We start from the raw sequence: 22,838 nt of genomic DNA, 5'->3' as shown, positions 1-22,838 counted from the left end.
TGTCTCCCACTGTCTCCCACTCACAGTCTCCCACTCACTGTCTCCCACTCACTGTCTCCCACTCACTGTCTCCCGCTCACTGTCTCCCACTCACTGTTTCCCACTCACTGTCTCCCACTCACTGTCTCCCACTCACTGTCTCCCACTCACTGTCTCCCACTCACTGTCCCCCACTCACTGTCTCCCACTCACTGTCTCCCACTCACTGTCTCCCACTGTCACCCACTCACTGTCTCCCACTCACTGTCTCCCACTGTCTCCGACTCACGGTCACCCACTCACTGTCTCCCACTGTCTCCCACTCACTGTCTCCCACTCACTGTCTCCCACTCACTGTCTCCCACTGTCTCCCACTCACTGTCACCCACTCACTGTCTCCCACTCACTGTCTCCCACTCACTGTCTCCCACTCACTGTCTCCCACTCACTGTCTCCCACTCACTGTCTCCCACTGTCTCCCACTCACTGTCTCCCACTGTCTCCCACTCACTGTCTCCCACTCACTGTCTCCCACTCACTGTCTCCCACTCACTGTCTCCCACTCACTGTCTCCCACTCACAGTCTCCCACTCACAGTCTCCCACTCATAGTCTCCCACTCACTGTCTCCCACTCACTGTCTCCCACTCACTGTCACCCACTCACTGTCTCCCACTCACTGTCTCCCACTCACTGTCTCCCACTCACTGTCTCCCACCCACTGTCTCCCACTCACTGTCTCCCACTGTCTCCCACTCACTGTCTCCCACTCACTGTCTCCATCTCACTGTCTCCCACTCACTGTCTCCCACCCACTGCCTCCCACTCACTGTCTCCCACTGTCACCCACTCACTGCCTCCCACTGTCTCCCACTCACTGTCTCCCACTCACTGTCTCCCTCTCACTGTCTCCCACTCACTGTCTCCCTCTCACTGTCTCCCACTCACTGTCTCCCACTCACTGTCTCCCACTCACTGTCTCCCACTCACTGTCTCCCACTCACTGTCTCCCACTCACTGTCTCCCACCCACTGTCTCCCACTCACTCTCTCCCACTGTCACCCACTCACTGTCTCCCACTGTCTCCCACTCACTGTCTCACTCTCACTGTCTCCCACTCACTGTCTCCCACTCACTGTCTCCCACTCACTGTCTCCCACTCACTGTCTCCCACTCACTGTCTCTCACTGTCTCCCACTCACTGTCTCCCACTCACTGTCTCCCACTCACTGTCTCCCACTCACTGTCTCCCACTCACTGTCTCCCACTCACTGTCTCCCACTCACTGTCTGTCTCTCACTGTCTCCCACTCACTGTCTCCCACTCACTGTCTCCCACTCACTGTCTCCCACTCACTGTCTCCCACTCACTGTCTCCCACTCACTGTCTCCCACTGTCTCCCACTCACTGTCTCCCACTCACTGTCTCCCACTCACTGTCTCCCACTGTCTCCCACTCACTGTCTCCCACTCACTGTCTCCCACTCACTGTCTCCCACTGTCTCCCACCCACTGTCTCCCTCTCACTGTCTCCCACCCACTGTCTCCCACCCACTGTCTCCCACTCACTGTCTCCCACTCACTGTCTCCCTCTCACTGTCTCCCACACACTGTCACCCACTCACTGTCTCCCACTCACTGTCTCCCACTCACTGTCCCCCACTCACTGTCTCCCACTCACTGTCTCCCACTCACTGTCTCCCACTCACTGTCTCCCACTCACTGTCTCCCACTCACTGTCTCCCACTCACTGTCCCCCACTGACTGTCTCCCTCTCACTGTCTCCCACCCACTGTCTCCCACTCACTGTCTCCCACTCACTGTCTCCCACTCACTGTCTCCCACTCACTGTCTCCCACTGTCTCCCACTCACTGTCTCCCACTCACTGTCTCCCACTCTCTGTCTCCCACTCTCTGTCTCCCACTCTCTGTCTCCCACTCTCTGTCTCCCACTCTCTGTCTCCCACTCACTGTCTCCCACTCACTGTCTCCCACTCACTGTCTCCCACTCACTGTCTCCCACTGTCTACCACTCACTGTCTCCCACTCACTGTCTCCCACTCTCTGTCACCCACTCACTGTCACCCACTCACTGTCTCCCACTCACTGTCTCCCACTCGCTGTCTCCCACTCGCTGTCTCCCACTCACTGTCTCCCACTGTCTCCCACTCACTGTCTCCCACCCACTGTCTCCCACCCACTGTCTCCCACTCACTGTCTCCCACTCACTGTCTCCCTCTCACTGTCTCCCACTCACTGTCTCCCACTCACTGTCTCCCACTCACTGTCTCCCACCCACTGTTTCCCACCCACTGTTTCCCACTCACTGTCTCCCACTGTCACCCACTCACTGTCTCCCACTCACTGTCTCCCACCCACTGTCTCCCACTCACTGTCTCCCACTCACTGTCTCCCACCCACTGTTTCCCACCCACTGTTTCCCACTCACTGTCTCCCACTGTCACCCACTCACTGTCTCCCACTCACTGTCTCCCACCCACTGTCTCCCACTCACTGTCTCCCACTCACTGTCTCCCACCCACTGTTTCCCACTCACTGTCTCCCACTCACTGTCTCCCACTCACTGTCTCCCACTCACTGTCACCCACTCACTGTCTCCCACTCACTGTAGCCCACTCACTGTCTCCCACTCACTGTCTCCCACTCACTGTCTCCCACTCACTGTCTCCCACTCACTGTCTCCCACTCACTGTCTCCCACTCACTGTCTCCCACTCACTGTTTCCCACCCACTGTTTCCCACTCACTGTCTGCCACTGTCACCCACTCACTGTCTCCCACTCACTGTCACCCACTCACTGTCTCCCACTCACTGTCTCCCACTCACTGTCTCCCACTCACTGTCTCCCACTCACTGTCTCCCTCTCACTGTCTCCCACTCACTGTCTCCCACTCACTGTCTCCCACTCACTGTCTCCCACTCACTGTCTCCCACCCACTGTTTCCCACCCACTGTTTCCCACTCACTGTCTCCCACTGTCACCCACTCACTGTCTCCCACCCAATGTTTCCCACCCACTGTTTCCCACTCACTGTCTCCCACTGTCACCCACTCACTGTCACCCACTCACTGTCTCCCACTCACTGTCTCCCACTCACTGTCTCCCACTCACTGTCTCCCACTCACTGTCTCCCACTCACTGTCTCCCACTCACTGTCTCCCATTGTCTCCCACTCACTGTCACCCACTCACTGTCTCCCACTCACTGTCTCCCACTCACTGTCTCCCACTCACTGTCTCCCACTCACTGTCTCCCACCCACTGTCTCCCACCCACTGTCTCCCACTCACTGTCTCCCACTCACTGTCTCCCACTCACTGTCTCCCACTGTCTCCCACCCACTGTCTCCCACCCACTGTCTCCCACTCACTGTCTCCCACTCACTGTCTCCCACTCACTGTCTCCCACTTACTGTCTCCCTCTCACTGTCTCCCACTCACTGTCTCCCACTCACTGTCTCCCACCCACTGTCTCCCACTGTCACCCACTCACTGTCTCCCACTCACTGTCTCCCACTCACTGTCTCCCACTCACTGTCTCCCACTCACTGTCTCCCACTCACTGTCTCCCACCCACTGTCTCCCACTCACTGTCTCCCACTGTCTCCCACTCACTGTCTCCCACTCACTGTCTCCCACTCACTGTCTCCCACTCACTGTCTCCCACTCGCTGTCTCCCACTCACTGTCTCCCACTGTCTCCCACTCACTGTCTCCCACCCACTGTCTCCCACCCACTGTCTCCCACTCACTGTCTCCCACTCACTGTCTCCCTCTCACTGTCTCCCACTCACTGTCTCCCACTCACTGTCTCCCACTCACTGTCTCCCACTCACTGTCTCCCACCCACTGTTTCCCACCCACTGTTTCCCACTCACTGTCTCCCACTGTCACCCACTCACTGTCTCCCACTCACTGTCTCCCACCCACTGTCTCCCACTCACTGTCTCCCACTCACTGTCTCCCACCCACTGTTTCCCACCCACTGTTTCCCACTCACTGTCTCCCACTGTCACCCACTCACTGTCTCCCACTCACTGTCTCCCACCCACTGTCTCCCACTCACTGTCTCCCACTCACTGTCTCCCACCCACTGTTTCCCACTCACTGTCTCCCACTCACTGTCTCCCACTCACTGTCACCCACTCACTGTCTCCCACTCACTGTCTCCCACTCACTGTCTCCCACTCACTGTCTCCCACTCACTGTCTCCCACTCACTGTCTCCCACTCACTGTCTCCCACTCACTGTCTCCCACTCACTGTTTCCCACCCACTGTTTCCCACTCACTGTCTGCCACTGTCACCCACTCACTGTCTCCCACTCACTGTCACCCACTCACTGTCTCCCACTCACTGTCTCCCACTCACTGTCTCCCACTCACTGTCTCCCACTCACTGTCTCCCTCTCACTGTCTCCCACTCACTGTCTCCCACTCACTGTCTCCCACTCACTGTCTCCCACCCACTGTTTCCCACCCACTGTTTCCCACTCACTGTCTCCCACTGTCACCCACTCACTGTCTCCCACCCAATGTTTCCCACCCACTGTTTCCCACTCACTGTCTCCCACTGTCACCCACTCACTGTCACCCACTCACTGTCTCCCACTCACTGTCTCCCACTCACTGTCTCCCTCTCACTGTCTCCCACTCACTGTCTCCCACTCACTGTCTCCCACTCACTGTCTCCCACTGTCTCCCACTCACTGTCACCCACTCACTGTCTCCCACTCACTGTCTCCCACTCACTGTCTCCCACTCACTGTCTCCCACTCACTGTCTCCCACCCACTGTCTCCCACCCACTGTCTCCCACTCACTGTCTCCCACTCACTGTCTCCCACTCACTGTCTCCCACTATCTCCCACCCACTGTCTCCCACCCACTGTCTCCCACTCACTGTCTCCCACTCACTGTCTCCCACTTACTGTCTCCCTCTCACTGTCTCCCACTCACTGTCTCCCACTCACTGTCTCCCACCCACTGTCTCCCACTGTCACCCACTCACTGTCTCCCACTCACTGTCTCCCACTCACTGTCTCCCACTCACTGTCTCCCACTCACTGTCTCCCACTCACTGTCACCCACTGTCTCCCACTCACTGTCTCCCACTCACTGTCTCCCACTCACTGTCTCCCACTCACTGTCTCCCACTCACTGTCTCCCACTCACTGTCTCCCACCCACTGTCTCCCACTCACTGTCTCCCACTGTCACCCACTCACTGTCTCCCACTCACTGTCTCCCACCCACTGTCTCCCACTCACTGTCTCCCACCCACTGTCTCCCACTCACTGTCTCCCACTCACTGTCTCCCACTGTCTCCCACTCACTGTCTCCCACTCACTGTCTCCCACCGACTGTCTCCCACTCACTGTCTCCCACTCACTGTCTCCCACCCACTGTCTCCCACTCACTGTCTCCCACTCACTGTCTCCCACTCACTGTCTCCCACTCACTGTCTCCCACTCACTGTCTCCCACTCACTGTCTCCCACTCACTGTCTCCCACTCACTGTCTCCCACTCACTGTCTCCCACTCACTGTCTCCCACTCACTGTCTCCCACTCACTGTCTCCCACCCACTGTCTCCCACTCACTGTCTCCCACTGTCACCCACTCACTGTCTCCCACTCACTGTCTCCCACTCACTGTCTCCCACTCACTGTCTCCCACTCACTGTCTCCCACTCACTGTCTCCCACTCACTGTCTCCCACTCACTGTCTCCCACCCACTGTCTCCCACTCACTGTCTCCCACTGTCACCCACTCACTGTCTCCCACTGTCTCCCACTCACTGTCTCCCACTCACTGTCTCCCTCTCACTGTCTCCCACTCACTGTCTCCCACTCACTGTCTCCCACTCACTGTCTCCCACTCACTGTCTCCCACTCACTGTCTCCCACTCACTGTCTCCCACTCACTGTCTCCCACTCACTGTCTCCCTCTCACTGTCTCCCACTCACTGTCTCCCACTCACTGTCTCCCACTCACTGTCTCCCACTCACTGTCTCCCACTCACTGTCACCCACTCACTGTCACCCACTCACTGTCACCCACTCACTGTCTCCCACTCAGTGTCTCCCACTCACTGTCTCCCACCCACTGTCTCCCACTCACTGTCTCCCACTGTCACCCACTCACTGTCTCCCACTATCTCCCACTCACTGTCTCCCTCTCACTGTCTCCCACTCACTGTCTCCCACTCACTGTCTCCCACTTTCTCCCACTCACTGTCTCCCACTCACTGTCTCCCACTCACTGTCTCCCACTCACTGTCTCCCGCTCACTGTCTCCCGCTCACTGTCTCCCACTCACTGTCTCCCACTCACTGTCTCCCACTCACTGTCTCTCACTGTCTCCCACTCACTGTCTCCCACTCACTGTCTCCCACTCACTGTCTCCCACTCACTGTCTCCCACTCACTGTCACCCACTCACTGTCTCCCACTCACTGTCTCCCACCCACTGTCTCCCACCCACTGTCTCCCACTCACTGTCTCCCACTCACTGTCTCCCACTCACTGTCTCCCACTCACTGTCTCCCACTCACTGTCTCCCACCCACTGTCTCCCACTCACTGTCTCCCACTCACTGTCTCCCACTCACTGTCTCCCACTCACTGTCTCCCACTCACTGTCTCCCACTGTCTCCCACTCACTGTCTCCCACTCACTGTCTCCCACTGTCTCCCACTCACTGTCTCCCACTCACTGTCTCCCACTCACTGTCACCCACTCACTGTCACCCACTCACTGTCTCCCACTCACTGTCTCCCACTCACTGTCTCCCACTCACTGTCTCCCACTCACTGTCTCCCACTGTCTCCCACTCACAGTCTCCCACTCACTGTCTCCCACTCACTGTCTCCCACTCACTGTCACCCACTCACTGTCTCCCACTGTCTCCCACTCACTGTCTCCCACTCACTGTCTCCCACTCACTGTCTCCCACTGTCTCCCACTCACTGTCTCCCACTCACAGTCTCCCACTCACTGTCTCCCACTCACTGTCTCCCACTCACTGTCTCCCACTCACTGTCTCCCACTCACTGTTTCCCACTCACTGTCTCCCACTCACTGTCTCCAACTCACTGTCTCCCACTCACTGTCTCCCACTCACTGTCCCCCACTCACTGTCTCCCACTCACTGTCTCCCACTCACTGTCTCCCACTGTCACCCACTCACTGTCTCCCACTCACATTCTCCCACTGTCTCCCACTCACGGTCACCCACTCACTGTCTCCCACTGTCTCCCACTCACTGTCTCCCACTCACTGTCTCCCACTCACTGTCTCCCACTCACTGTCTCCCACTGTCTCCCACTCACTGTCTCCCACTCACTGTCTCCCACTCACTGTCTCCCACTCACTGTCTCCCACTCACTGTCTCCCACTGTCTCCCACTCACTGTCTCCCACTGTCTCCCACTCACTGTCTCCCACTCACTGTCTCCCACTCACAGTCTCCCACTCACAGTCTCCCACTCACAGTCTCCCACTCACAGTCTCCCACTCACAGTCTCCCACTCACTGTCTCCCACTCACTGTCTCCCACTCACTGTCACCCACTCACTGTCACCCACTCACTGTCTCCCACTCACTGTCTCCCACCCACTGTCTCCCACTCACTGTCTCCCACTGTCTCCCACTCACTGTCTCCCACTCACTGTCTCCCACTCACTGTCTCCCACTCACTGTCTCCCACCCACTGCCTCCCACTCACTGTCTCCCACTGTCACCCACTCACTGCCTCCCACTGTCTCCCACTCACTGTCTCCCACTCACTGTCTCCCTCTCACTGTCTCCCACTCACTGTCTCCCTCTCACTGTCTCCCTCTCACTGTCTCCCACTCACTGTCTCCCACTCACTGTCTCCCACTCACTGTCTCCCACTCACTGTCTCCCACCCACTGTCTCCCACTCACTGTCTCCCACTGTCACCCACTCACTGTCTCCCACTGTCTCCCACTCACTGTCTCACTCTCACTGTCTCCCACTCACTGTCTCCCACTCACTGTCTCCCACTGTCTCCCACTCACTGTCTCCCACTCACTGTCTCCCACTCACTGTCTCCCACTCACTGTCTCCCACTCACTGTCACCCACTCACTGTCACCCATTGTCTCCCACTCACTGTCTCCCACTCACTGTCTCCCACTCACTGTCTCCCACTCACTGTCTCCCACTCACTGTCTCCCACTCACTGTCTCCCACTCACTGTCACCCACTCACTGTCTCCCACTCACTGTCTCCCACTCACTGTCTCCCACTCACTGTCTCCCACTCACTGTCTCTCACTGTCTCCCACTCACTGTCTCCCACTCACTGTCTCCCACTCACTGTCTCCCACTGTCTCCCACTCACTGTCTCCCACTCACTGTCTCCCACTCACTGTCTCCCACTGTCTCCCACTCACTGTCTCCCACTCACTGTCTCCCACTCACTGTCTCCCACTGTCTCCCACCCACTGTCTCCCTCTCACTGTCTCCCACCCACTGTCTCCCACCCACTGTCTCCCACTCACTGTCTCCCTCTCACTGTCTCCCACACACTGTCACCCACTCACTGTCTCCCACTCACTGTCTCCCAATCACTGTCTCCCACTCACTGTCCCCCACTCACTGTCTCCCACTCACTGTCTCCCACTCACTGTCTCCCACTCACTGTCCCCCACTGACTGTCTCCCTCTCACTGTCTCCCACCCACTGTCTCCCACTCACTGTCTCCCACTCACTGTCTCCCACTCACTGTCTCCCACTCACTGTCTCCCACTGTCTCCCACTCACTGTCTCCCACTCACTGTCTCCCACTCTCTGTCTCCCACTCTCTGTCTCCCACTCTCTGTCTCCCACTCTCTGTCTCCCACTCACTGTCTCCCACTCACTGTCTCCCACTCACTGTCTCCCACTCACTGTCTCCCACTGTCTCCCACTCACTGTCTCCCACTCACTGTCTCCCACTCACTGTCTCCCACTCTCTGTCACCCACTCACTGTCACCCACTCACTGTCTCCCACTCACTGTCTCCCACTCACTGTCTCCCACTCACTGTCTCCCACTCGCTGTCTCCCGCTCACTGTCTCCCACTGTCTCCCACTCACTGTCTCCCACTCACTGACTCCCACTCACTGTCTCCCACTCACTGTCTCCCTCTCACTGTCTCCCACTCACTGTCTCCCACTCACTGTCACCCACTCACTGTCACCCATTGTCTCCCACTCACTGTCTCCCACTCACTGTCTCCCACTCACTGTCTCCCACTCACTGTCTCCCACTCACTGTCTCCCACTCACTGTCTCCCACTCACTGTCACCCACTCACTGTCTCCCACTCACTGTCTCCCACTCACTGTCTCCCACTCACTGTCTCCCACTCACTGTCTCCCACTGTCTCCCACTCACTGTCTCCCACTTACTGTCTCCCACTGTCTCCCACTAACTGTCTCCCACTCACTGTCTCCCAATCACTGTCTCCCACTCACTGTCTCCCACTCACTGTCTCCCACTCACTGTCTCCCACTCACTGTCTCCCACTCACTGTCTCCCACTCACTGTCTCCCACTCACTGTCTCCCACTCACTGTCTCCCACCCACTGTCTCCCACCCACTGTCTCCCACCCACTGTCTCCCACTCACTGTCTCCCACTGTCTCCCACTCACTGTCTCCCACTGTCTCCCACTCACTGTCTCCCACTCACTGTCACCCACTCACTGTCACCCACTCACTGTCACCCACCCACTGTCTCCCACCCACTGTCTCCCACCCACTGTCTCCCACCCACTGTCTCCCACTCACTGTCTCCCACTGTCTCCCACTCACTGTCTCCCACTCACTGTCTCCCACTCACTGTCTCCCACTGTCTCCCACTCACTGTCTCCCACTCACTGTCTCCCACTCACTGTCTCCCACACACTGTCACCCACTCACTGTCTCCCACTCACTGTCTCCCACTCACTGTCTCCCACTCACTGTCTCCCACTCACTGTCTCCCACTCACTGTCTCCCACTCACTGTCTCCCACTCACTGTCTCCCACTCACTGTCTCCCACTCACTGTCTCCCACCCACTGTCTCCCACCCACTGTCTCCCACCCACTGTCTCCCACCCACTGTCTCCCACTCACTGTCTCCCACTGTCTCCCACTCACTGTCTCCCACTGTCTCCCACTCACTGTCACCCACACACTGTCTCCCACTCACTGTCTCCCACTCACTGTCTCCCACTCACTGTCTCCCACCCACTGTCTCCCACCCACTGTCTCCCACTCACTGTCTCCCACTCACTGTCTCCCACTCACTGTCCCCACTCACTGTCTCCCACTCACTGTCTCCCATTGTCTCCCACTCACTGTCTCCCACTCACTGTCTCCCACTCACTGTCTCCCACTGTCTCCCACTCACTGTCCCCACTCACTGTCTCCCACTCACTGTCTCCCACTGTCTCCCACTCACTGTCACCCACTCACTGTCTCCCACTCACTGTCTCCCACTCACTGTCTCCACTCACTGTCTCCCACTCACTGTCTCCCACTCACTGTCTCCCACTCACTGTCTCCCACTCACTGTCTCCCACTCACTGTCTCCCACTGTCACCCACTCACTGTCTCCCACTCACTGTCTCCCACTGTCTCCCACTCACTGTCTCCCACTCACTGTCTCCCACTCACTGTCTCCCACTGTCTCCCACTCACTGTCTCCCACTCACTGTCTCCCACTCACTGTCTCCACACACTGTCTCCCACTCACTGTCTCCCACTCACTGTCTCCCACTCACTGTCTCCCACTCACTGTCTCCCACTCACTGTCTCCCACTCACTGTCTCCCACTGTCTCCCACTCACTGTCTCCCACTCACTGTCTCCCACTAACTGTCTCCCACTCACTGTCTCCACTCACTGTCTCCCACTCACTGTCTCCCACTCACTGTCACCCACTCACAGTCTCCCACTCACAGTCTCCCACTCACTGTCTCCCACTCACAGTCTCCCACTCACTGTCTCCAACTCACTGTCTCCCACTGTCTCCCACTCACTGTCTCCCACTCACTGACTCCCACTCACTGTGTCCCACTCACTGTCTCCCACTCACTGTCTCCCTCTCACTGTCTCCCACTCACTGTCTCCCACTCACTGTCACCCACTCACTGTCACCCATTGTCTCCCACTCACTGTCTCCCACTCACTGTCTCCCACTCACTGTCTCCCACTCACTGTCTCCCACTGTCTCCCACTCACTGTCACACACTCACTGTCTCCCACTCACTGTCTCCCACTCACTGTCTCCCACTCACTGTCTCCCACTGTCTCCCACTCACTGTCTCCCACTTACTGTCTCCCACTGTCTCCCACTAACTGTCTCCCACTCACTGTCTCCCACTCACTGTCACCCACTCACTGTCTCCCACTCACTGTCTCCCACTCACTGTCTCCCACTCACTGTCTCCCACTCACTGTCACCCACTCACTGTCACCCACTGTCTCCCACTCACTGTCTCCCACTCACTGTCTCCCACTCACTGTCTCCCACTCACTGTCTCCCACTCACTGTCTCCCACCCACTGTCTCCCACCCACTGTCTCCCAACCACTGTCTGCCACTCACTGTCTCCCACTGTCTCCCACTCACTGTCTCCCACTGTCTCCCACTCACTGTCTCCCACTCACTGTCACCCACTCACTGTCACCCACTCACTGTCTCCCACTTACTGTCTCCCACTCACTGTCTCCCACCCACTGTCTCCCACCCACTGTCTCCCACTCACTGTCTCCCACTCACTGTCTCCCACTCACTGTCCCCACTCACTGTCTCCCACTCACTGTCTCCCACTCACTGTCTCCCACTCACTGTCTCCCACTCACTGTCTCCCACTCACTGTCTCCCACTCACTGTCTCCCACTCACTGTCTCCCACTCACTGTCTCCCACTCACTGTCTCCCACTCACTGTCTCCCACCCACTGTCTCCCACCCACTGTCTCCCACCCACTGTCTCCCACCCACTGTCTCCCACTCACTGTCTCCCACTGTCTCCCACTCACTGTCTCCCACTGTCTCCCACTCACTGTCACCCACTCACTGTCTCCCACTCACTGTCTCCCACTCACTGTCTCCCACTCACTGTCTCCCACCCACTGTCTCCCACCCACTGTCTCCCACTCACTGTCTCCCACTCACTGTCTCCCACTCACTGTCCCCACTCACTGTCTCCCACTCACTGTCTCCCACTCACTGTCTCCCACTCACTTTCTCCCACTCACTGTCTCCCACTGTCTCCCACTCACTGTCTCCCACTCACTGTCTCCCACTCACTGTCTCCCACCCACTGTCACCCACTCACTGTCTCCCACTCACTGTCTCCCACTCACTGTCTCCCACTCACTGTCTCCCACTCACTGTCTCCCACTCACTGTCACCCACTCACTGTCTCCCACTGTCTCCCACTCACTGTCTCCCACTGTCTCCCACTCACTGTCTCCCACTCACTGTCTCCCACTGTCTCCCACTCACTGTCTCCAACTCACTGTCTCCCACTCACTGTCACCCACTCACTGTCACCCACTCACTGTCTCCCACTCACTGTCTCCCACTGTCTCCCACTCACTGTCTCCACCCACTGTCTCCCACTCACTGTCTCCCACTCACTGTCTCCCACTGTCTCCCACTCACTGTCTCCCACTGTCTCCCACTCACTGTCTCCCACTGTCTCCCACTCACTGTCTCCCACCCACTGTCTCCCACTCACTGTCTCCCACTGTCTCCCACTCACTGTCTCCCACTCACTGTCTCCCACTCACTGTCTCCCACTCACTGTCTCCCACTCACTGTCTCCCACTCACTGTCTCCCACTCACTGTCTCCCACTCACGGTCTCCCACTCACGGTCTCCCACTCACGGTCTCCCACTCACGGTCTCCCACTCACTGTCTCCCACTGTCTCCCACTCACTGTCTCCCACTCACTGTCTCCCACTCACTGTCTCCCACTCACTGTCTCCCACTGTCTCCCGCTCACTGTCTCCAACTCACTGTCTCCAACTCACTGTCTCCCACTCACTGTCTCCCACTCACTGTCACCCACTCACTGTCACCCACTCACTGTCTCCCACTCACTGTCTCCCACTCACTGTCTCCCACTCACTGTCACCCACTCACTGTCTCCCACTCACTGTCTCCCACTGTCTCCCACTCACTGTCTCCCACTCACTGTCTCCCACTCACTGTCTCCCACTCACTGTCTCCCACTCACTGTCTCCCACACACTGTCTCCCACTCACTGTCTCCCACTCACTGTCTCCCACTCACTGTCTCCCACTGTCACCCACTCACTGTCTCCCACTCACTGTCACCCACTCACTGTCTCCCACTCACTGTCTCCCACTGACTCCCACTCACTGTCTCCCACTCACTGTCACCCACTCACTGTCTCCCACTCACTGTCTCCCACTCACTGTCACCCACTCACTGTCTCCCACTCACTGTCTGCCACTGTCTCCCACTCACTGTCTCCCACTCACTGTCTCCCACTGTCTCCCACTCACTGTCTCCCACTCACTGTCTCCCACTCACTGTCTCCCACTCACTGTCTCCCACTCACTGTCTCCCACTGTCACCCACTCACTGTCTCCCACTCACTGTCTCCCACTGTCTCCCACTCACTGTCTCCCACTTACTGTCTCCCACTGTCTCCCACTAACTGTCTCCCACTCACTGTCTCCCACTCACTGTCTCCCACTCACTGTCTCCCACTCACTGTCTCCCACTCACTGTCTCCCACTCACTGTCACCCACTCACTGTCACCCACTGTCTCCCACTCACTGTCTCCCACTCACTGTCTCCCACTCACTGTCTCCCACTCACTGTCTCCCACTCACTGTCTCCCACCCACTGTCTCCCACCCACTGTCTCCCAACCACTGTCTCCCACTGACTGTCTCCCACTGTCTCCCACTCACTGTCTCCCACTGTCTCCCACTCACTGTCTCCCACTCACTGTCACCCACTCACTGTCACCCACTCACTGTCACCCACTCACTGTCTCCCACTCACTGTCTCCCACTCACTGTCTCCCACTCACTGTCTCCCACTGTCTCCCACTCACTGTCTCCCACTCACTGTCACCCACTCACTGTCACCCACTCACTGTCTCCCACTCACTGTCTCCCACTCACTGTCTCCCACTCACTGTCTCCCACCCACTGTCTCCCACCCACTGTCTCCCACTCACTGTCTCCCACTCACTGTCTCCCACTCACTGTCCCCACTCACTGTCTCCCACTCACTGTCTCCCACTGTCTCCCACTCACTGTAACCCACTCACTGTCTCCCACTCACTGTCTCCCACATACTGTCTCCCACTCACTGTCTCCCACTCACTGTCTCCCACTCACTGTCTCCCACTCACTGTCTCCCACTCACTGTCTCCCACTCACTGTCTCCCACCCACTGTCTCCCACCCACTGTCTCCCACCCACTGTCTCCCACTCACTGTCTCCCACTGTCTCCCACTCACTGTCTCCCACTGTCTCCCACTCACTGTCACCCACTCACTGTCTCCCACTCACTGTCTCCCACTCACTGTCTCCCACCCACTGTCTCCCACCCACTGTCTCCCACTCACTGTCTCCCACTCACTGTCCCCACTCACTGTCTCCCACTCACTGTCTCCCACTGTCTCCCACTCACTGTCTCCCACTCACTGTCTCCCACTCACTGTCTCCCACTCACTGTCTCCCACTCACTGTCTCCCACCCACTGTCACCCACTCACTGTCTCCCACTCACTGTCTCCCACTCACTGTCTCCCACTCACTGTCTCCCACTCACTGTCTCCCACTCACTGTCACCCACTCACTGTCTCCCACTGTCTCCCACTCACTGTCTCCCACTGCCTCCCACTCACTGTCTCCCACTCACTGTCTCCCACTGTCTCCCACTCACTGTCTCCAACTCACTGTCTCCCACTCACTGTCTCCCACTCACTGTCACCCACTCACTGTCACCCACTCACTGTCTCCCACTCACTGTCTCCCACTGTCTCCCACTCACTGTCTCCCACCCACTGTCTCCCACTCACCGTCTCCCACTCACTGTCTCCCACTGTCTCCCACTCACTGTCTCCCACTGTCTCCCACTCACTGTCTCCCACTGTCTCCCACTCACTGTCTCCCACCCACTGTCTCCCACTCACTGTCTCCCACTGTCTCCCACTCACTGTCTCCCACTCACTGTCTCCCACTCACTGTCTCCCACTCACTGTCTCCCACTCACTGTCTCCCACTCACGGTCTCCCACTCACGGTCTCCCACTCACGGTCTCCCACTGTCTCCCACTCACTGTCTCCCACTCACTGTCTCCCACTCACTGTCTCCCACTCACTGTCTCCCACTCACTGTCTCCCACTGTCTCCCACTCACTGTCTCCAACTCACTGTCTCCCACTCACTGTCTCCCACTCACTGTCACCCACTCACTGTCACCCACTCACTGTCTCCCACTCACTGTCTCCCACTCACTGTCTCCCACTCACTGTCACCCACTCACTGTCTCCCACTCACTGTCTCCCACTGTCTCCCACTCACTGTCTCCCACTCACTGTCTCCCACTCACTGTCTCCCACTCACTGTCTCCCACTCACTGTCTCCCACTCACTGTCTCCCACTCACTGTCTCCCACTCACTGTCTCCCACTCACTGTCTCCCACTCACTGTCTCCCACTCACTGTCTCCCACTCACTGTCACCCACTCACTGTCTCCCACTCACTGTCACCCACTCACTGTCTCCCACTCACTGTCTCCCACTGACTCCCACTCACTGTCTCCCACTCACTGTCACCCACTCACTGTCTCCCACTCACTGTCACCCACTCACTGTCTCCCACTGTCTCCCACTCACTGTCTCCCACTGTCTCCCACTCACTGTCTCCCACTCACTGTCTCCCACTGTCTCCCACTCACTGTCTCCAACTCACTGTCTCCCACTCACTGTCTCCCACTCACTGTCACCCACTCACTGTCACCCACTCACTGTCTCCCACTCACTGTCTCCCACTGTCTCCCACTCACTGTCTCCCACCCACTGTCTCCCACTCACTGTCTCCCACTCACTGTCTCCCACTGTCTCTCACTCACTGTCTCCCACTGTCTCCCACTCACTGTCTCCCACTGTCTCCCACTCACTGTCTCCCACCCACTGTCTCCCACTCACTGTCTCCCACTCACTGTCTCCCACTCACTGTCTCCCACTCACTGTCTCCCACTCACTGTCTCCCACTCACTGTCTCCCACTCACGGTCTCCCACTCACGGTCTCCCACTGTCTCCCACTCACTGTCTCCCACTCACTGTCTCCCACTCACTGTCTCCCACTCACTGTCTCCCACTCACTGTCTCCCACTCACTGTCTCCCACTGTCTCCCACTCACTGTCTCCAACTCACTGTCTCCCACTCACTGTCTCCCACTCACTGTCACCCACTCACTGTCACCCACTCACTGTCTCCCACTCACTGTCTCCCACTCACTGTCACCCACTCACTGTCTCCCACTCACTGTCTCCCACTCACTGTCTCCCACTGTCTCCCACTCACTGTCTCCCACTCACTGTCTCCCACTCACTGTCTCCCACTCACTGTCTCCCACTCACTGTCTCCCACTCACTGTCTCCCACTCACTGTCTCCCACTCACTGTCTCCCACTCACTGTCTCCCACTCACTGTCACCCACTCACTGTCTCCCACTCACTGTCACCCACTCACTGTCTCCCACTCACTGTCTCCCACTGACTCCCACTCACTGTCTCCCACTCACTGTCACCCACTCACTGTCTCCCACTCACTGTCTCCCACTCACTGTCACCCACTCACTGTCTCCCACTCACTGTCTGCCACTGTCTCCCACTCACTGTCTCCCACTCACTGTCTCCCACTGTCTCCCACTCACTGTCTCCCACTCACTGTCTCCCACTCACTGTCTCCCACTGTCACCCACTCACTGTCTCCCACTCACTGTCTCCCACTCACTGTCTCCCACTCACTGTCTCCCACTCACTGTCTCCCACTCACTGTCTCCCACTCACTGTCTCCCACTCACTGTCTCCCACTCACTGTCTCCCACTCACTGTCACCCACTCACTGTCACCCACTCACTGTCTCCCACTCACTGTCTCCCACTCACTGTCTCCCACTCACTGTCTCCCACTGTCTCCCACTCACTGTCTCCCACTCACTGTCTCCCACTCACTGTCACCCACTCACTGTCTCCCACTCACTGTCTCCCACTCACTGTCTCCCACTCACTGTCTCCCACTCACTGTCTCCCACTCACTGTCTCCCACTGTCTCCCAATCACTGTCTCCCACTCACTGTCTCCCACTCACTGTCACCCACTCACTGTCTCCCACTCACTGTCTCCCACTCACTGTCACCCACTCACTGTCTCCCACTCACTGTCTCCCACTCACTGTCTCCCACTCACTGTCACCCACTCACTGTCTCCCACTGTCTCCCACTCACTGTCTCCCACTCACTGTCTCCCACTGTCTCCCACTCACTGTCTCCCACTCACAGTCTCCCACTCACAGTCTCCCACTCACTGTCTCCCACTCACTGTCACCCACTCACTGTCACCCATTGTCTCCCACTCACTGTCTCCCACTCACTGTCTCCCACTCACTGTCTCCCACTCACTGTCTCCCACTCACTGTCTCCCACTCACTGTCTCCCACTCACTGTCTCCCACTCACTGTCTCCCACTTTCTCCCACTCACTGTCACCCACTCACTGTCTCCCACTCACTGTCTCCCACTCACTGTCTCCCACTCACTGTCTCCCACTCACTGTCTCCCACTCACTGTCTCCCACTCACTGTCTCCCACTGTCTCCCACTCACTGTCTCCCACTCACTGTCTCCCACTCACTGTCTCCCACTCACTGTCTCCCACTCACTATCACCCACTCACTGTCACCCACTCACTGTTACCCACTGTCTCCCACTCACTGTCTCCCACTCACTGTCTCCCACTCACTGTCTCCCACTCACTGTCTCCCACTCACTGTCTCCCACTCACTGTCTCCCACTCACTGTCACACACTCACTGTCTCCCACTCACTGTCACCCACTCACTGTCACCCACTCACTGTCACCCACTGTCTCCCACTCACAGTCTCCCACTGTCTCCCACTCACTGTCTCCCACTCACTGTCACCCACTCACTGTCTCCCACCCACTGTCTCCCACTCACTGTCTGCCACTCACTGTCTGCCACTCACTGTCTCCCACTCACTGTCTCCCACTCACTGCCTCCCACTCACTGCCACCCACTCACTGTCACCCACTCACTGTCACCCACTCACTGCCTCCCACTCACTGTCTCCCACTCACTGTCTCCCACTCACTGTCTCCCACTCACTGTCTCCCACTCACTGTCTCCCACTCACTGTCTCCCACTCACTGTCCCCACTCACTGTCTCCCACTCACTGTCTCCCACTGTCTCCCACTCACTGTCTCCCACTCACTGTCACCCACTCACTGTCTCCCACTCACTGTCCCCACTCACTGTCTCCCACACACTGTCTCCCACTCACTGTCTCCCACTCACTGTCTCCCACTCACTGTCTCCCACTGTCTCCCACTCACTGTCACCCACTCACAGTCTCCCACTCACTGTCTCCCACTCACAGTCTCCCACTCACAGTCTCCCACTCACAGTCTCCCACTCACTGTCTCCAACTCACTGTCTCCCACTGTCTCCCACTCACTGTCTCCCACTCACTGTCTCCCAGCCACTGTCTCCCACTGTCACCCACTCACTGTCTCCCACTGTAATCCACTCACTGTCTCCCACTCACTGTCTCCCACTGTCACCCACTCACTGTCTCCCACTCACTGTCTCCCACTCACTGTCTCCCACTCACTGTCTCCCACTGTCACCCACTCACTGTCTCCCACTCACTGTCTCCCACTCACTGTCTCCCACTCACTGTCTCCCACTGTCTACCAGTTACTTTCTCCCGCTCACTGTCTCCCACTCACTGTCTCCCACTGTCTCCCACTCACTGTCTCCCACTCACTGTCACCCACTCACTGTCTCCCACTGTCTCCCACTCACTGTCTCCCACTCACTGTCTCCCACTGTCTCCCACTCACTGTCTCCCACTCACTGTCTCCCACTCACTGTCTCCCACTGTCTCCCACTCACTGTCTCCCACTCACTGTCTCCCACTCACTGTCTCCCACTCACTGTCTCCCACTCACTGTCTCCCACTCACTGTCTCCCACTCACTGTCTCCCACTCACTGTCTCCCACTCACTGTCTCCCACTCACTGTCACCCACTCACTGTCTCCCACTCACTGTCTCCCACTCACTGTCTCCCACTCACTGTCTCCCACTCACTGTCTCCCACTGTCTCCCACTCACTGTCTCCCACTCACTGTCTCCCACTCACTGTCTCCCACTCACTGTCTCCCACTGTCTCCCACTCACTGTCTCCCACTCACTGTCTCCCACTCACTGTCTCCCACTCACTGTCTCCCACTCACTGTCTCCCACTCACTGTCTCCCACTCACTGTCTCCCACATACTGTCTCCCACTCACTGTCTCCCACTCACTGTCTCCCACTCACTGTCTCCCACTCACTGTCTCCCACTCACTGTCTCCCACCCACTGTCTCCCACCCACTGTCTCCCACCCACTGTCTCCCACCCACTGTCTCCCACTCACTGTCTCCCACTGTCTCCCACTCACTGTCTCCCACTGTCTCCCACTCACTGTCACCCACTCACTGTCTCCCACTCACTGTCTCCCACTCACTGTCTCCCACTCACTGTCTCCCACCCACTGTCTCCCACCCACTGTCTCCCACCCACTGTCTCCCACTCACTGTCTCCCACTCACTGTCTCCCACTCACTGTCCCCACTCACTGTCTCCCACTCACTGTCTCCCACTCACTGTCTCCCACTCACTGTCTCCCACTCACTGTCTCCCACTGTCTCCCACTCACTGTCTCCCACTCACTGTCTCCCACTCACTGTCTCCCACCCACTGTCACCCACTCACTGTCTCCCACTCACTGTCTCCCACTCACTGTCTCCCACTCACTGTCTCCCACTCACTGTCTCCCACTCACTGTCTCCCACTCACTGTCACCCACTCACTGTCTCCCACTGTCTCCCACTCACTGTCTCCCACTGTCTCCAACTCACTGTCTCCCACTCACTGTCTCCAACTCACTGTCTCCCACTCACTGTCTCCAACTCACTGTCTCCCACTCACTGTCTCCCACTCACTGTCTCCCACTCACTGTCACCCACTCACTGTCACCCACTCACTGTCTCCCACTCACTGTCTCCCACTGTCTCCCACTCACTGTCTCCACCCACTGTCTCCCACTCACTGTCTCCCACTCACTGTCTCCCACTGTCTCCCACTCACTGTCTCCCACTGTCTCCCACTCACTGTCTCCCACTGTCTCCCACTCACTGTCTCCCACCCACTGTCTCCCACTCACTGTCTCCCACTGTCTCCCACTCACTGTCTCCCACTCACTGTCTCCCACTCACTGTCTCCCACTCACTGTCTCCCACTCACTGTCTCCCACTCACTGTCTCCCACTCACTGTCTCCCACTCACGGTCTCCCACTCACGGTCTCCCACTCACGGTCTCCCACTCACGGTCTCCCACTCACTGTCTCCCACTGTCTCCCACTCACTGTCTCCCACTCACTGTCTCCCACTCACTGTCTCCCACTCACTGTCTCCCACTGTCTCCCACTCACTGTCTCCAACTCACTGTCTCCCACTCACTGTCTCCCACTCACTGTCACCCACTCACTGTCACCCACTCACTGTCTCCCACTCACTGTCTCCCACTCACTGTCTCCCACTGTCACCCACTCACTGTCTCCCACTCACTGTCACCCACTCACTGTCTCCCACTCACTGTCTCCCACTGACTCCCACTCACTGTCTCCCACTCACTGTCACCCACTCACTGTCTCCCACTCACTGTCTCCCACTCACTGTCACCCACTCACTGTCTCCCACTCACTGTCTGCCACTGTCTCCCACTCACTGTCTCCCACTCACTGTCTCCCACTGTCTCCCACTCACTGTCTCCCACTCACTGTCTCCCACTCACTGTCTCCCACTCACTGTCTCCCACTCACTGTCTCCCACTGTCACCCACTCACTGTCTCCCACTCACTGTCTCCCACTCACTGTCACCCACTCACTGTCACCCACTGTCTCCCACTCACTGTCTCCCACTCACTGTCTCCCACTCACTGTCTCCCACTCACTGTCTCCCACTCACTGTCTCCCACCCACTGTCTCCCACCCACTGTCTCCCAACCACTGTCTCCCACTGACTGTCTCCCACTGTCTCCCACTCACTGTCTCCCACTGTCTCCCACTCACTGTCTCCCACTCACTGTCACCCACTCACTGTCACCCACTCACTGTCTCCCACTCACTGTCTCCCACTCACTGTCTCCCACTGTCTCCCACTCACTGTCTCCCACTCACTGTCACCCACTCACTGTCACCCACTCACTGTCTCCCACTCACTGTCTCCCACTCACTGTCTCCCACTCACCGTCTCCCACTCACTGTCTCCCACCCACTGTCTCCCACCCACTGTCTCCCACTCACTGTCTCCCACTCACTGTCTCCCACATACTGTCTCCCACTCACTGTCTCCCACTCACTGTCTCCCACTCACTGTCTCCCACTCACTGTCTCCCACCCACTGTCTCCCACCCACTGTCTCCCACCCACTGTCTCCCACTCACTGTCTCCCACTGTCTCCCACTCACTGTCTCCCACTGTCTCCCACTCACTGTCACCCACTCACTGTCTCCCACTCACTGTCTCCCACTCACTGTCTCCCACCCACTGTCTCCCACCCACTGTCTCCCACTCACTGTCTCCCACTCACTGTCTCCCACTCACTGTCCCCACTCACTGTCTCCCACTCACTGTCTCCCACTGTCTCCCACTCACTGTCTCCCACTCACTGTCTCCCACTCACTGTCTCCCACTCACTGTCTCCCACTCACTGTCTCCCACCCACTGTCACCCACTCTCTGTCTCCCACTCACTGTCTCCCACTCACTGTCTCCCACTCACTGTCTCCCACTCACTGTCTCCCACTCACTGTCTCCCACTCACTGTCACCCACTCACTGTCTCCCACTGTCTCCCACTCACTGTCTCCCACTGTCTCCCACTCACTGTCTCCCACTCACTGTCTCCCACTGTCTCCCACTCACTGTCTCCAACTCACTGTCTCCCACTCACTGTCTCCCACTCACTGTCTCCCACTCACTGTCACCCACTCACTGTCTCCCACTCACTGTCTCCCACTGTCTCCCACTCACTGTCTCCCACCCACTGTCTCCCACTCACCGTCTCCCACTCACTGTCTCCCACTGTCTCCCACTCACTGTCTCCCACTGTCTCCCACTCACTGTCTCCCACTGTCTCCCACTCACTGTCTCCCACTCACTGTCTCCCACCCACTGTCTCCCACTGTCTCCCACTCACTGTCTCCCACTCACTGTCTCCCACTCACTGTCTCCCACTCACTGTCTCCCACTCACTGTCTCCCACTCACTGTCTCCCACTCACTGTCTCCCACTCACTGTCTCCCACTCACTGTCTCCCACTCACTGTCTCCCACTCACTGTCTCCCACTCACGGTCTCCCACTCACTGTCTCCCACTCACGGTCTCCCACTCACGGTCTCCCACTCACGGTCTCCCACTCACGGTCTCCCACTGTCTCCCACTCACTGTCTCCCACTCACTGTCTCCCACTCACTGTCTCCCACTCACTGTCTCCCACTGTCTCCCACTCACT

Source organism: Scyliorhinus torazame, chromosome 14, assembly GCF_047496885.1.
Source record: "Scyliorhinus torazame isolate Kashiwa2021f chromosome 14, sScyTor2.1, whole genome shotgun sequence".
Lineage (NCBI taxonomy): Eukaryota > Metazoa > Chordata > Chondrichthyes > Carcharhiniformes > Scyliorhinidae > Scyliorhinus > Scyliorhinus torazame.
Note: the sequence above shows the minus strand (reverse complement) of the source record.